The sequence below is a fragment of the Pan paniscus genome, chromosome 1 (genome assembly GCF_029289425.2).
Source record: "Pan paniscus chromosome 1, NHGRI_mPanPan1-v2.0_pri, whole genome shotgun sequence".
Classification (NCBI taxonomy): domain Eukaryota; kingdom Metazoa; phylum Chordata; class Mammalia; order Primates; family Hominidae; genus Pan; species Pan paniscus.
In genome coordinates, this window is record NC_073249.2 from 75,435,791 (window position 1) to 75,453,636 (window position 17,846).

Consider the following 17,846-nt stretch of genomic DNA (forward strand, 5'->3'; position numbering starts at 1 on the left):
CGGGAGGAACCTGGCCCTTCCTCTTCCTGTGTGGAACCTGGAATTTGAAGAGCCGGCGGGAGGCGCTCTAGCACTCTGGCCTAGCGAGAGTCCCTGCTTCCCCCTTTTCTTCCTTTTCACCCAATAAAATCCTGCTTTACTCACCCTTCAAACCATCTACAAGCCTAAATTTCTGTGGCGTGGGACAGACAAGGACCCCGTCTTTAGCTGAACTAAAGAAAACCTGCAACACTATGTCATGTAAAACTTAAATAAATTTCTATGTTTTTCTCTTGTTATTCTGTCTTTTGTTATAGGGAGTCTTAGCCATAAACCTAAGACACTAAGAAATGTTTTCTCCCTTACAACTCACTTCAATACAATATAGTACATACTCAGAAATAAGTAGTAGCACCTAAATGTGCCTGGTGTCTTATCATTGTTTTGCCTAAACATCACCAGCAGAATATAGAATTATTCCATAATTCAAAAAATTATGTAAGGTAAAACAAAGCAAACCAAAACAAAACAAATACTTTAAAAGGTATTTGTTTTTTATTTGTATTATAATCAGTTCCCTATCAAAGAATCCTGTCACTAAACACCTTATGGATAAAGATGCATGACATTTATTTCCAGTAACAGGAGAAGAAATAATAGCCCATTAAATCATTTCTTAAGCAATTTATCAGAGTAGCAACAGCTGGTATCAACATAAAGTTATGAGTATTTCCAATATGAATTCTATACTGGGGTCCTTAAAAACTCATTTAAAAAACTTTGAATTGACATGTTAAGCACATAAAATTGAAAGCAAGGGAACTTTCTGAAATTCTCATTTTTCTTTCAGCTGTCTTCAAAGACCTTCAATAAATTACAAAAAAAGAAAATACCAAGTGATGCATAATTTCTGAATTACACCAAATCTGCCGAAGAAATTAACTTCTAAAATATCTGTTACGCAATTCCTATAAATGTTGGCGACAAGCAGTTTTTACACTTGAGTCCATATTTTAATGGAATGCTCATTCAGTAGTATCACTAGCAGAAGAGTTTGGCTTCCAAACTCAGGAAAAGTACAAGAAGAGAGTAAATTACATAAAATAAAGTAAAATCTATCCTAATACTTTGGATTTGTACCCAGCATCTCTTTTGTCTCCAGATGCACAGAGGGCTGGGAGTTAAATCAACTAACGCTAAATCAACTGCAATCTGACTTCTGTCCCATTATTCCTCAGAAATTGTCCAAGTCTTAAGAGTTTAAGAACACTGTCTCTTATTTACCAATTAAATCCCTAAATAAGCTCCTTGCAGTAACTGATACTTTAGGCATTCTCTCCTTCTGGAAACTATTTCCTTTCTTGCCTTTCCTGACATCATGTTCTTATGATTTTACCCCCAGATCTGTGTTATCCTTCTATATTTATTTGGCTCAATCCTCCTCCTCTCCAATTTTTTAAACGTCTGTGTTTCCCAAGGCTTAGCCTTCACTCCTCATTCAATACTTAGGCTCTGGGTGATTTCATCTACTGCTTTTCATCATTCTCAACACTGACCACTTTTTAAATCTTTATTTCCCAAGCTTAGGTTACAAATATCCAACTGCTTGCTAAACATCTCTACCTGGGAGTCACACAGGAACAATAAATTCAACATTATCAGGCCACTTGTGGTAGCTCACACCTATAGTCCCAGGACTTTGAGAGGCCAAGGTGGGAGGATCACTTGAGCTCAGGAGTTTGAGACTAGACTGGACAACATAGTGAGACCCCACTGCTACCAAAAAAAAAAAAAAAAAAGGCTGGCTGCGGTGGCTCATGCCTGTAATCCCAGCACTTTGGGAGGCCGAGGCAGGTGGATCACAATGTCAGGAGTTTGAGACCAGCCTGGCCAACATAGTGAAACCCCGTCTCTACTAAAAATACAAAAAAAATTAGCCAGGCGTGGTGGTGGCCACCTGTAGTCCCAGCTGCTGGGAGGCTGAGGCAAGAGAATCGCTTGAACCCGTGAGGCGGAGGTTGCGGTGAGCTGAGATGGCGCCACTGCACTCTGACCTGGGTGACACAGTGAGACTCCATTTCAAAAAAAAGAAAGAAAGAAAAACTAGCCAGGTGTGGTGGCACACACCTGTAGTCCCAGCAACTTGGGAAGCTAGGCAGAAGGACTGCTTGAGACCAGGAGTTCAAGGCTGCAGTTAGCTATGACTGCGCCACACCACTCCAGCATGTACAACAGTGAGACTTTGTCTCAAAAAAAAAAAAAAAAAAAAAAAAAAAAAAAAAAAAAAAGTCCGGGCGCAGTGGCTCATGCTTGCAATCCCAGCATTTTGGGAGGCCAAGGTGGGCGGATCATGAGGTCAGGACATCGAGCCCATCTTGGCTAACACGGTGAAACCCCATCTCTACTAAAAATACAAAAATTAGCCGGGCATGGTGGCACGCACCTGTAGTCCCAGCTACCCAGGAGGCTGAGGCAGGAGAATCACTTGAACCCGGGAAACAGAGGTTGCAGTGAGCCAAGATCACACTACTGAACTGCAGCCTGGGCTACAGAGGGAGACTCTGTCTCAAGAAAAAAAAAAAAATTCAATGTATCAAAAACTTCACTACCTTTCATCACCTCAAAACTTTTCTTTCAGGAACTCTCTCAATCAAGAGCATCAACAACCACCCAGTCACCTGAAAATAATCACACCTTTCTTCCTTTCCCTCAACCTCACATGAAATCAGACACCAAATCTTGTTTATCTTTACTTCCCTAACATCTCTCAAATTTGTCTTTTCCACCATCCTCACTGCCACTGCCTTTCTTGAGGCTATCATCATTTCTTATCTTGGCCACAATAGCCTTCTTACTTTTTATTTACCAGTCTCGATATCCTTTTCACTGTAGTAACAGTGACCTTTCTCAATTAAAAATCTAGAGTCATTCAGAAGTTAAAACCCTTCAGTGGTTCCTCCGTACCTGAGGATAGTCTCTAAATTCCTGACATGGTAATGACCTATCTATCTGTTCAGAGTAATTGCCCACCCAAGTCCACTGATGCTCCATCAATAACTGATTTCCCACAAATCCTGAATATACAATGTTGAATCAGAGATTTATGAAGTTAACCAACTATTGTCTCTGACTGACCCTTCTTTGCTTTGTCACACTTCAAACACCTGACCTATCCACCAGAATTAGTTCTTCAATTCATTGATTCATTAATTCATTTATGTTAGGCTGACTACACAAAGGACTCTGCCCAAAAGGAATACAGACTAGATAGAAGACAAACAGGTAGTCAATTAATAATACTAACAACAATAATAACTAATATTTGTTGTTTATCAGGTAGCAAGCATTGTTCTAAGGGTCTTAAATGAATTAGTATTTATTCACTATGACAATCTTTTGGGGTGGCATAATTATAATCCCCATTTCAGAGACTACTAATATCTTGCCTAAGGTTATACAGCTGTGAAACATACACCAGAGTAAACTGGATACAAACCTAGGATGTCTAACTGAACTCCAATAAGGGTGATAAGGGTGATTAGTGAGTGCTGCTTCTGAACTATGTATATACTTCTATTGTTCCATTATCATCTAGTATTGTAACATTTTTACCAGTATATTGTTTACTGTTTTAGAACAGAGAATAGATAATACTCATTCAAATATCCCCAACATAGCATAATGCCTATCACATAATGCATAATGCCTACCACACTGTAGGCACTCAATAAGTGTTTAATAAACTAAACTAAACATTGAAAATCATTTCTAAAATGAATACCGGCATCTCAGTGAAATTGTAAGTGATACAGGACTTTGGCCTTTCCTGCTCAATATAGTGACACTTCAAGTAGAAATGCCCTCTTCATTTCTTTACCTTGACCCCTAATAAAACCTAGACTAAAGGAAAGAATCTTATTAAAGTCACTACCAATAAGGACAATACAACTAGTAAAAGTTATTATGACCTATTTCCTGGGGATGTTGACATTTTAACAACCAGCAAAGCTTTAAGCCAGTGGAGTTAGCATGTAACAAGAAAATACCAAATGTTCATTCATTTAGAAAGGCTTTTAGAGCAGAAATCTTTTTGGCAAACAGTTTTCAAATAACCCCATATGAGCAGAGTGCTCTTCATGGATCAGGATCATAAATCACTGAATTTTACCAGCCAAGAGCCTATTTTGTTAAAGGAGTAAGGGCAAGTACACTGTCAATGTTTCCAATGTTACAAGTCCTTAGATTTTCTTTACAAACTCTTCATATAACTAATTTAAATAGTGATACCAGCATCAAGATGGTGCAAGTAAGGAAAACCAAGTTGAAGAAGAATATAACCAAAAAAAACTACTGTTCATGAAAAAAAGTTTTCAGGAAAAAAAAAAATCCTAATTTTAGTGTTAGATTATCATAATTTTCCATTTCCCATAAACATTTTATGTGTAAGTTTTAGGGTCAAACTGCTTAGATTCAATTCCTGGTCCACCACCTAATAACCTACCTGTGCCTAAGTACAAATCCAGAGAATGGAGGTAATAATGGCACTTACACCTCAATAGAGATTACTGAAGATTACACAAATTAATCCATGTAAAGTGCTTAGAAGAGGGTATGGTATGTAGTAAGCTAATTAAAAAATAATTAGTAGTGGCTATTACTACTGTTGCTTACAGTAATAGTCACAGAAATTGTTGATCTACTGAGTAAAGATCACAGGAAAATCTTATTACAGAACTTGACATAATGGACATTTATAGGATACTCCACTCAACAACCGCAGAGCACACATCCCTTACAAGTACTTTTGAAAAATTCACAGTAGACCATATGCTGAGTCATAAAATAAGTCTGAACAGTTTAAAAGAATTCAAATCATATAGAGTATACTCTGTGACCAAAATGAAACTAAATCAGAAGTCAATAGCAAAAAAAAGGAAAATCTAAAAATATTGGAAAATCAAACAATATGCTTCTGAATGACCCATAGGACACAAAAGAAATAACAAGGGAAATTAGAAAATATTTCAAATATAATTAAAATGAACACACAATATATTAAGGTTCATGGAATGCAGCTAAAGCAGTGGTTAGAGGGAAGGTTTGAACCTTAGAAATACAAAAGTGTTAGGAAAAAAGCAGTAAACAAACAAACAAAAAAAAGATTAGGTAGGTGCAATGGCCCACACCTGTAATCCTAGCACTTTGGGAGGCCAAGGCAGGAGAACTGCTTGAGCAATTTGAGACCAGCCTGAGCAACATAGCAACCCGAATCCATACAAAAATAAAAAGCCAAGCATGATGGCATGTACCTGTAGTCCTAGCTACTCAGGAGGCAGAGATGGGAGACTCGCTTGAGCCCAAGAGTTCAACACTACAGTGAACTATGGTCGTGCCACTGCACTCCAGCCTGGGTGACAGAGCAAGACCCTGTCAATAATAATAATAATAATAATAATAATAATAAATGATCTAATCTTCACATGAAGCCAGAAAAAGAAACACAAGTGAAACCCAAAGCAGGAAAAATAATGAAACAACAAAGGGAATAAACCGAAGAGAAAACAGAAAAAAAAATAAGAAAATCAAACCACCCGAAATCTGGCTCTTTGGAGGGAAAATGTCAATAAGTTACAGACTTCTACCTAGACTGATTAAAACAAAGGGAGAAAACAAATAAATTAACCAATGTCAGGAATAAAGGAAGATCCTACAAACCCTATAGATGTTTAAAAAAATAGGTCAATATTTTGTGCAATAGACCAAATAAAATTGAAACATTCCTTGAAAGACAAATCACCAACATTTCAAGAAATTTAAAAAATAATAAATGGAATAAATCCAATATTTACTAAAGAAATTAAATTCATGATTTAAAAGGCTTCCCACAAAGTAAACTATAGGCCCAGATGGTTTCACTGGTGAACTCTATCCAACAATTAAGGAAGAAATAATACAAATCTTATAAAAATTCTCCCAGAAAATATAGGAAGAAACAATTTCCAACTCATTTTTTGAGGTACCATACTACATGAACACTAAAATCCAACAAAGACATTATAAGAAAACTATAAACCAATGTCTCATAAAAATAGACATAAAAATTATTTTTAAAATATATTACTGGGTCAATAAAGTGATATATAAAAAGAATACCATCATCACCAAGGGTGACTTTTCCTAAGGAATGCAAGGTTGGCTTAATGTTTAAAAAAAAATCAATGTAATTCAATATATTGATAAGAAAAAAAGGGGGAAAAACCACAAAAATGCAGAAAAATATTTGATAGAGTTTCAACACTGTTCACAGGGGGAAGAAAAAAACTAAGCAAGAGAAGAAAAAGAATTTATAGGCATTCAGATAGAAAACTACCTTTATTGGCAGACAACATGATAATATATAGAGAAAGCATTAAGAATCTAAAAGAGCTGGGCACAGTGGCTCATGCCTGTAATCCCAGCATTTTAAAAGGCTGCAGTGGGAGGCTTGCTTGAGTCCAAGAGTTCAAGACCAGCCTGGGCAACATAGCAAGACCCATCTCTACAAAAAATTAAAACTTAGCCAGGTGTGGTGGCACATGCTTGTAGTCCCAGCTACTCGGGAGGCTGATGCAGGAGAATCGCTTGAAACCAGGAGGCAGAGGCTGCAGTGAGCCGAGATCTCGCCATTGCACTTCAGCCTGGGCAACAGGAGCGAAACTCAGTCTCAAAAAAAAAAAAACCAAGAAAAAGAAAACAAGTTAATTTAGCAAAGTTGCAGGAAATATGGCTAATATACAAAAATCAAGTCTTTATGTATTCTAAAAATAAACAATAAAAAATTAAAATTTAAAGAATACAATTTATAGTAATATCAAAAACATGTGTGTTCTGAGGAATCACATCAGCAAGATGGCAGAATAGGAGGTCCCAAGCTCTAGTCCCCATCACAGAAATACCAACTAGCAACTATCTACATACAAGAACATCTTTGCAAAAATTCCAGAAGCACAAAACTTAGAAAAGTTGTATTGGAAGTATAAGTGGAGCAATTTCAATTTGATGATGTTGCCACTACCCCAGGCCAACACAGCCTCATGCCAAGAGAGATTTGCTGAGTCTATGGTTTCACCAGCAGCACAAGGTGAACATCTAGCTTTCCCAATATTCCAGCGTGCTTCCCAAAAGGCCAAATTATATCTCTTCTCCTACAGAATATTGAGAATTGTCAGGACTAGACCACATGCAACAAGCACATGTATCTTGGCAACGGCACCACACATCCCTGCTGACAGCTTCACCTGACAAGGAGCCCGGGCAGCAGCTCCTCCCACCTGCAGAGCAATCCTGGCACCCAGTCTGGCCAGGGAGTATGGTTGGCAGTACTGGGTGTCTAGGTTTCCCAGTCAGCAATCCAGCCCAGCTGCAAAGCACAGATGGCAACCATGCCCAGGCAGGGAACCAAGCCAGCAGCCCAGAGTATAACCTGCAATCCCACCCAACCAGGGAGCCTAGCCAATGACTACATCAAATAGTGGGGCACAGCCTCCAGCCCCAACCAATTAGGGAGTCCAATCAGTATCCCTACCTGACTGTAATGCCATCCAGCTGTAGAGCCCAGCCAGCAACCCCGCCTAACTTTGGGGCACAGCCTGCAGCCTCACCCAACCAGAGGCAATTACAAAGCCCAACCAACAGTCCCACTTGACCTCAGATACCAGTCAGTGGGCCTGCCCAACAAGAGAGCTCCACCCAACCTTAGAGCAATGGCAGCAGCCCCACCAGATCAGAGACCCCAGCCTCACTTACCTGCATATGCTACCAGCTAGCCCATCCAGAAGCCCAGGCTTGGCAGACTAGTAAAGATCTTTCCTTGCCAAAGTGAACATGTAAAGGCTAGAAGAGGTGATCACTTCCTAAATTGTGCAGACACTAATACAATGATATGAGGATCACAAAGAATCAGGGAAACATGATACCACTAATGGAAACTAATAAAGCTGTAATAACTGACCCTAAACAAATGAAGATATGTAACTAACAAAGAATTTAGAATAATACTCTTAAAAATCAGTGAACTACAAGAAAACACAGACAACTAAACTAATCAGAAAAACAATACATCAACAAAATAAGTTCAACAAAGTAATAAAAACCATTTTTAAAATCCAGCTAGGCACAGTGGCTTATGCCTATAATCCTACCACTTTGGGAGGCCAAGGTGAGAAGATCTCTTGAGACCAGGAATTCAAGACAAGCCTAAGCAAAATAGCAAGACCCTGTCTCTACAAAAGTTATTTTTACAAAATTAGGTGGGTGTGGTGGCCCACGCCTGTTTTTCTAGCTATTTGGGAGGCTTAGGTGGGATCATCACTTGAGCCCTGGAGTTCGAAGTTACAGTGAACTATGATTGTGCCACTGCATTCCAGGCTGGGTGACAGAGTGAGACCCTGCACCCTCTTTACAAAAAATCATAAAGCTGAAGAATACAATGACTGAATTTAAAAATTTAATAGCATGCTTCAACAGCAGACTTGGCCAAGCAGAAGAATAAAAAAATCAGTGAACTCAAAGATGAGTCACTTAAAATTATCCAGTTAGAGAAGCAAAAACAAACAAACAAAGAGTGAAGAAAGTCTACAGGATATCTGGAACACCATCGAGCAAAACAACATAAGCATTCCAGAAGTATCCGAAGGAAAAGAGACAGATAAAGAGACTGAAAAATCTATATAAAGAAATAATGGCTGAAAAGATCCCAAATTTAGGAAAAGAAGAGGACAGTCAAAGTTATGAGACCCATAGATTTCCAAACAGGCTGAAAAGTCTACACAAGGACATGGTATAATTAAATTGTCAAAAGTCAAAGACAAAGAGAGAATTATGAAAATGGCAGGAGAAAAGCACCTTGTCACATACAAAAGAGCCCTTATAAGACTGTAAGTGGATTCCTCAGCAGATACCTTGCAGGAGAGGAAACAGTGGAATAATATATTCAATATATTGAAAGAGAAAAGAAATCCTCAAGAATACTATACCTGACAAAGCTGTACAGCAGAAATGAAAGAGAGAAAGACTTTCCCCAACAAACAAAAACTAAAGGAGTTCATCATCACAAAGATCTGCCTTATAAGAAATGCCAAAGTTCTTCAAGTTGAAATGAAAGGATACTAATTAACAATGTAAAAACATATAAATGTATAAAACTCATTGGTAAAAGCAAATAGATAGTCAAAATCAGAATTCTCTAATATTCTTGTGGTGGTATGTATATCACTTTCAACTCTAGTATAAAAGTTAAAAACAAACATATTAAAAATAATTATAGCTAAAATAATTTTAATGGGCACACAATATTAAAAGCTGTAATATCAATAACCTAAAATATGAGAGATGGGGGAGTAAAAGTGTAGAATTTTTGTATGCAAACACAGTTGAGTTGTTACTGGCTTAAAATAACATGTAATAATTATATTTTATGTAAGCCTCATGGTAATTACAAAGCAAAATCCTGCAGTAGATACACAAAAGATTAATAGAAAGAAATAAAAGCCTGCCATCACAAAAAGTCACCAAACTATAAAGAAAGACAGCAAAAGAGAAAGGAACAAAGGACTACAAGTCATTTTAAAAATTAATAAAATGACAATAATAAGTCCTTACCTACCAATAATTAAATGTAAAAGGATTATTCAATCAAAAGATATAGAGTAGGCTGGGTGCTATGGCTCACACCCGTAATCTCAGCACTTTGAGAGGCTGAGGCGGGCAGATTACTTGAGCTCAAGAGTTCAAGACCAGTCTGGCCAACACAGTGAAACCCTGTCTGTAATAAAAAAGCAAAAATCAGCTAAGTGTGGTGGTGTGCACCTGTAATCCCAGCTACTCGGGGGGCTGAGGTTGGAGAATCACTTGAACCCAGGAGATGGTGGTTGCAATGAGCCAAGATCAAGTCACCAGTGTACTCCAATCTGGGCAACAAAGTAAGACTCCTTCTCAAAACAAAAACAAAAAGATATAGAGTGACTGAATGGATACAAAATTAAGATCCAAGAATATGCTACCTACAAGAGACTCACTTTAGCTTTGAGAACACACAGGCTGAAAATGAAGGGATGGAAAAAGATATTCCATGCAAATGGTAACCAAAAGAGAACAGAGTGGCTATATTTATATCAGACAAAGTAGACTTTAAGTCAAAAACTGTCAGAAGAGACAAAGAAGATCATTATATAATGACAGAGGGGTCAATTCATCAAGAAGATTTAACTATTGTAAATAGTAATACATCTAACATCAGGGTACCTCATTATAAAACAAGTATTAAGAGAACTGCAAGGAGAAATAAATGACAATATAATAATAAAGGGGACTTTATTATGCCACTCTTGACAGTAGATAGATTATGCAGGCAGAAAATCATAAGGAATCAACAGATTTGAACAACACTATAGAAAAAATGGACCTAACAGACATACAAAGAACATCCTATCCAACAGCAGCAAAATACACATTCTTGTCACACACACACACAGAACATTCTTTAGAATAAATAAGACACACAAAAAAAGTCTTAAATTCAAGAAAATTAAAATCATATCATGTATCTTTTCTGACCACAATGGTATAAAACTAGAAATAAAAACAGAGGGAAAAATGGAAAATTCAGATATATAGAAACTAAAGAACACATTCCTGAGCAATCAATGGGTCAAAAGGAAATTTAAAATACATCTAAGACAAAACAAAATGGAAATACAACATACCAAAACTTATGGGATAAAGCAAAAGAAGTTCTAAGTGGGAAAGTTTATATTGATTAATGTCTAAATTATGGGGAAAAAAAAGACCTCAAACAACTTAACTTTACATCTCAGCAAACTAGGGGAAAAAAAAACTGGACCCAAATTAGCATATGGAAAAAATAGTAAAGACTGGAGCAGAAATAAATGAAATAGAGAAGAGTAAAACAACAGAAAAGATGGACAAAACTAAAAGCTGGTTTTTTGGAAAGATAAACAAAACTTTAACTAGAATAGCCAAGAAAAAAAGAGAGAGGACTCAAATAAATAAAATTACAAATGAAAGAAGAGGCATTATAACTGATACCACAGAAATACAACAGATCATAAGAGACTATTATGAACAACTATATGGCAACAAAATGGATAACCTAGAATAATAAATAAATTCCTGGAAACATATGACCTACCAAGATAAAATAATGAAGAAACAGAAAATCTGAACAGACCAATAAAGAATAAGAAGACTGAATCAGCAATAAAAAGTCTCCCAGCAAAGCAAAGCCCAGGACCTGATGGTTTCACTACTGAATTCCACCAAACATTTAATGCCAATCCTTCACAAATTCCTCCAAAAAAAAACTGAGGAGGAGGAAATACTTGCAAACTCATTTCATGGGGCCAGCATTACCCTGATACCAAAGCCAGACGAAGACATCACAAGAAAACTATAGGCCAGTAATCCAAATAAACACAGATGCAAAAGTTCTCGACAAAACACTAGCAAGCTGAAATCAACAGCAGAGTAAAAAGATCATATACACGATCAAATGGTATTCATCCCTGGGGTGCAAGATGATTCACCGTACACAAATCAATAAATGTGATAAACCACATTAATAAAACATAAAAATCATATGATCTTCTCAATAGATTCAGAAAAAGACAAAATTCAACATCCTTTCATGATAAAAATGCCCAATAAATTGGGTATAGAAGGAATGTACCCCAAAAAATAAGAAAGACCATATATGACAAGCCCACAGCTAACATCATTCTCAAAGGTGAATAGTAACAAGGGTGCCCACTCTCACCACATCTATTCAACATAGTACTCAAAGTCCTAGCAGGAGCAACTGGGCAAGACAAGGCATCCAAATTGGAAATGAAAAAGTTAAATTGTTTGTAGATGGCATGATCTTATTACATAGAAAATTCTGATGACTCCACCAAAAAAAAAAAAAACAGAACAAATTCAGTAAAGTTACAGGGTACAAACTTAACATTCAAAATTTGCTTGTATTTCTATACGAAATCAACAAACTATCTGAAAAATAAATGTAAAAAAAATCCCATTTACAGTAGCATACCAAACAAAAAAATCCCTTACAAATAAATTTAACCAAGGCAGTGAAAGATCCATACACTAAAAACTGTAAGACATTGGCCGGGCACGGTGGCTCATGCCGGTAATCCTAGCACTTTGGGAGGCCAAGGTAGGCAGATCACCTGAAGTCAGGAGTTCGAGACCAGCCTGGCCAACATGGCAAAACCCCATCTCTACTAAAAGTACAAAAATTAGCCGGGCGTGGTGGCAAGCACCTGTAATCCCAGCTACTCAGGAGGCTGAAGCAGGAGAATAGCTTGAACCCGGGAGGCAGAGGTTGCAGTGAGCCAAGATCATACCACTGCACTCCAGCCTGGGCAACAAGAGCAACACTCCATCACAAAACAACAAAAAACAAAACTGTAAGACATTGATGAAGGAAACTGAAAATGACACAAATAGATGGAAAGTCATCTCATGTTCATGGATTGGAAAAATATTGTTGAAATGTCCATACTATCCAAAGAAATCTATAGATTCAATGTGATCCCTATCGAAATCCCAATGGCATTTTTCACAATCCTAAAATTCATATAGAACCCGAATATCCATAGCAATCTTGGGGAAAAAAAAAAAGCTGGAGACCAGCCTGGGCAACATAATGAGACCCCATCACAAAAAAAAAAAAAAAAGACAAGAAATAACAAATGTTGGTGAGAACAGAACCCTTGCACACTGATGGTAGGAATGTAAACTGGTATAGCCAGTATGAAAAACAGTACAAAGAGTCCTCAAAAAATTAAAAATAGAGCTACCACATGATCTAGCTATCACACTGCTGGGTATATATCTGAAGGAAACAAAATCAGTATCTTGACATATCTGCACTCCATGTTCATTGCAACATTATTCACTAGACATGGAAACATGTCTGTCAATGAATGAATGAATGAATGAATATATACACACATACTTGCACATAATGGAATATGACTCAGCCATAAAGAAGAAGAAAATTCTGCCATTTGCAGTAACATGGGTAAAGGTGGAGAGCATTATGCTAAGTAAAAAAAGCTAGACAAGAAAGACAAATACTGTATGATCTCATTTTTAACTAGTCTAAAAAAGTTAAACTCATAGAAACAGAGTAGAATGGTGGTTGCCAGGAGATGGGGTTTGGGGGAAAAAGTGAGATGCTGATCAAAGGGTAAAAACTTTCAGTTATAAGATGAATATGTTCCATGGTGACTATAGTTAACAATATTGTATTGTGTACTTGAAATTTGCTAAGACAGTAGTAGATCTTAAGTGTTCTACACACACACAAAAAGGTAACTTACGTGAGGTGACAGATGTGTTAACTAACTTGATTTTGGTAATCATTTCACAATATACATGTATCAAATCATCACATTGTACACCTTAAGTCTATTCCGTTTTGTCAATTATACCCTGAGATGAAAAATTCATGAACTAGGTAGAGATAAATTAAAGTATGTGTAAAACCTGTATACTAAAAGTGACATAACTGCTGAGATAAATTAAAGAAGAGCTAAATAAATGAAGTGATACTCCATGAGATAGGCCATGTTTATTGAAGACTCACTCTTAAGACAGCAACTCCTAGAGGACAGGTGCAGTGGCTCACGCCTGTAATCCCAACACTTTGGGAGGCCGAGGAGGGTGGATCACTTGAGGTCAGGAATTCAAGACCAGCTTGGCCAACATGCCAAAACCTCGTCTCTACTAAAAATACAAAAATTAGACAGGCATGGTGGTGGGTACCTGTAGTCCCAGCTACTCGGGAGGCTGAGGCAGGAGAATCACTGGAACCTGGGAGGCAGAGGTTGCAGTGAGCTGGGATGGTGCCACTGCACTCCAGCCTGGGCAACAAGTTGAGACTCCATCTCAAAAAAAAAAAAAAAAAAAAAAAAAAAAAAAAAAAAACCAGCAACTCTTCCCAAAATCATTTACATATTCAGGCATTCTCAGTCAAAATCTGGGAATGCATTTTTCTTTTTTTTATTATTATTTTTTAGAGATGGGGTGTCACTCTGCGGCCCAGGCTGGAGTGCAAGTGGCATGATCACGGCTCACTGAAGCCTCAACCTCCTGGGCTCAAACAATCCTCCCACCTCAGCCTCCTGAGAAGCTGGGACCACAGGTGCGCACCACCACGCTTGGGTAATTTTATTTTACTTTTTTTTTACAAACTGAGTCTTGCTATGTTGCCTAGGCTGGTCTCAAACTCCTGGCCTCAAGTGATCCTCCTGCCTCAACCTACCAAAGTGCTGGGACTACCAGTGTGAGCCACTGCATCCAGCCTGGGCATGCATTTTTCTACAAACTGATCCTAAAATTCAGATGGAAATGCAAAGAACTCGCAACAAATAAAACTAAGAATGAGAAAGGTTGGGAAGCTTACAACACAGACTTTAATACATAATATAAAGGTATAATGAGCAAGACTGTGTGGTACTCACATAGAGTTCAATGGAAGAGAAATAGTGTCCCAGAAACAGACTTATACATCTACAGTCAATTAATTTTAGACAAACTAATTCTATAGATAAAAGAGTCTTTTCAACAAATGATGCTGGAACAACTGTATACCCATATGAGAGAGGTGTGGGAAGATGACCTCAAGCCTTCATGCCATACATACAAATTAAGAGAAAATAGGTAATAGGCCTGAAACTATAAAGTCTTTACAGGAAAACATAAAGAACATCTTCACAACCTTGAGGTAGGCAAAATTTCCTTAGATAGGACACAAAAAAAGCAAAAACAATAAAATAAAATATTAATATGACTTCATCGAAATGTAAAACTTCAGTTCTTCAAGAGACATTATGAAAATAAAAAGGCAAGCCACTGTCAGGAAGAAACTATTTGAAATATGTGTATCTGACAAAAGAAAATATATTCAGAAAATATAAACAACTCTTGCAACTCAGTAAGACAAACAAAAAGTGGACAAAAATTTTAGATAGACATTTTATAAAGAAGATATATGAATGATTAATAACCACAAGAAAAAAATGCTCAAAATCATTACTCAATGTGAAATGTAAATTGACATTGCAATGAGATACATCTACACACCCCTAAGAATAGCTACAATTTAAAAGACTGACGATACTAAGTGCTGGCAAGGATGAGGAGAAACTGGGACACACATATACTGCTGGAGGGAAAATAAAGTGGTCAAGCACTGTAGAAAACAGTTTGGCAGTTTCTACTTACGATACCACACAGCAATTCCATTTCTTGGTATCAACCCAAAAGAAATGAAAATCTATGTCCACAGAAAGACACAGCAGCTTTAACCACACGAACCAAAAATGGAAACAACTCAAATTGCCAACATATGATCTAATAAATTATGGTACAGCTATACAAAGGAATAACATTCAACAATAAAAAGATTAACAACTGACATACAACATGGATGGATCTCAAAGGCATTGTCACATGAAGAAAGCTTTTACATAAAAGAAGCATATGATTCCAGTTACTGTAATGACAGCACATCAGTCATTGCCTGAGGCTGAAGGTGGGAAAGATTAGCTGGCATGGACACTATAGAACTTTTAAGAGTGAGGGATCTTAATTTTGGTGGTAATTATTCATGTGTATAAATTTGTCAAAACTCATCAAAATGTACTATTAAATGGGTGCATATTACTGTATGCTAACTACCTCAATAAAGTTGATTTAGAAAAGAACTCTGAACGTGGACTCCAAAGTTTCACATGGCCAGGGGCCTACTTGCCTTTCATCATCAACTACTGTGCTTCCCAGTCTTTCTAGTTCTCTGGGCATTTATACTTGGTGTTTCCCACTTACACCTAATTAATGTCTACTCCCCTTAGACTCAGGTCAAGGTGAGAGGTGAATCCGGCTGGGCTTCTGGGTCGGGTGGGACTTGGAGAACTTTTCTGTCCAGCTAAAGGAGCGTAAACGCACCAATCAGCACTCTGTCTAGCTAAAGGTTTGTAAACACACCAATCAGCACTCTGTAAAAATGCACCAGTCAGTGCTCTGTGTCTAGCTAATGGTTTGTAAACACACCAAACAGCACTCTGTAAAAACAGGCCAATCAGCACTCTGTAAAATGGACCAATCAGCGCTCTGTAAAATGGACCAATCAGTGCTCTGTAAAATGGACCAATCAGCAGGGTGCAGGCTGGGCCAAATAAAGGAATAAAAGCTGGCCACCTAAGCCAGCAGCAGCAACCGGCTCGGGTCCTCTTCCACTCTGTGGAAGCTTTGTTCTTTTGCTCTTCACAGTAAATCTTGCTGTTGCTCATTCTTTGGGTCCGCACTACCTTTATGAGCTGTAACACTCACCGCGAAGGTCTGCAGCTTCACTCCTGAAGCCAGCAAGATCACGAACCACCGGGAGGATCAAACAACTCCAGACACGCCACCCTTAAGAGCTGTAACACTCACTGCAAAGGTCTGCGGCTTCACTCTTGAAGTCAGTGAGACCATTAACCCACCGGAAGGAAGAAACTCCAGGCACATCTGTACATCTGAAGGAACAAACTCTGGACACACCATCTTTAAGAACTGTAACACTCACCACAAGGGTCCGCGGCTTCATTCTTGAAGTCAGCAAGACCAAGAACCCACTGGAAGGAACCAATTCCGGACACAAAAGGACTTTCTCTAGTTTACTTTCCTAGCCTCTAGTTTACTTTCCCAGACTCTAGTTTCCATCCTCTTGTTAAGTGCTCTCCTTGCTCCCAGTAAATGGACAATGAATGAAATGAAATGCCATTTGGCCGTGAGTGGACACTAAACAGGAACAAAGCAGACTTTCATACATCCCCACTGCCCACACATAAAGTTCTGCTATATTTGAGAGAAGAAAGTTGCCAAGAAAAAATAGTTTGGGAACAGGGCATCTCATGTACTTTGGTGTTGCCCCCAGGAGTCTGGTCTAATCCTGTCTGGGTACAGGACAAGTTCTGGTTTCATTCAATAAGTTCAACACTCTCAGAATGAAAGAAAAAGTTCTAGGTGTCTAAATCACTTAGAACTGAAATCAATGCATTCTCTCTTTATTTCTTTAAAGTAGTAATGGCCTGGACCCAGATTTTCAAAGGTTACTTTGAATTGCATTAGGTAATCACCTAATTCATTCTTTCTACCAATGTTGTATAGTGTAGACCAACATCTCCAGATTACCATCAACCACCCCAAACCAACCCACCTTTTGGAGTTGTAGAAAGAAGCTAGTCTGGCCTTACAGCAGCATATTCTGGCTTAAGGTAAGGAGTTATAGTCTCCGGTCTTGCAATAATTACTTACATGAATTTTAACAATTACTTTAATCTCTCTCTTTCTCTCTCTCTCTCTCTCTCTCTCCAGGCAGACAGACAGTCGAAAGTACTAGAACTGGGAAAAACCTAACATTTTCTCAGATCTCTAGGAGGTATAATTTACATTATAATTTATCATCATTAGAAGAATGACAACTTTCTATACAGCTCCAGCTCCTTTATTCACGATTATGCAACTATGAATAATTCTATGGCTCAAAATGAAGAATTATTGGATAGTCATAACTAAGCTATTTTTTTAAAAAAGAAGGGTGGGGAGGAAGGAAGACAGGAAAAAAGTCTCATAATAAAATATTAAAAGATACTCAGGAGACTGAAGTTTGAATATTGCTCACATAACCTTCATTAGAATATGCTATAAAAGGAGTTCACACAGTAATACAAACTGAGTCAAATAACAGCCATAATAATTTTATGAAAGATTTTTTTAAAACCACAATAATTTCCAAGTACATAGTATATAAAGCCGAG

General features: G+C 37.7%; 1 protein-coding gene across 10 annotated transcripts in view; it reads right to left on the bottom strand.

Annotated features, from left to right (window-relative positions):
• RABGAP1L (RAB GTPase activating protein 1 like) overlaps positions 1–17,846 on the bottom strand; it is an 830,901-nt gene that overhangs the window by 699,164 nt on the left and 113,891 nt on the right. The gene's annotated exons all lie outside the window — the stretch shown is intronic.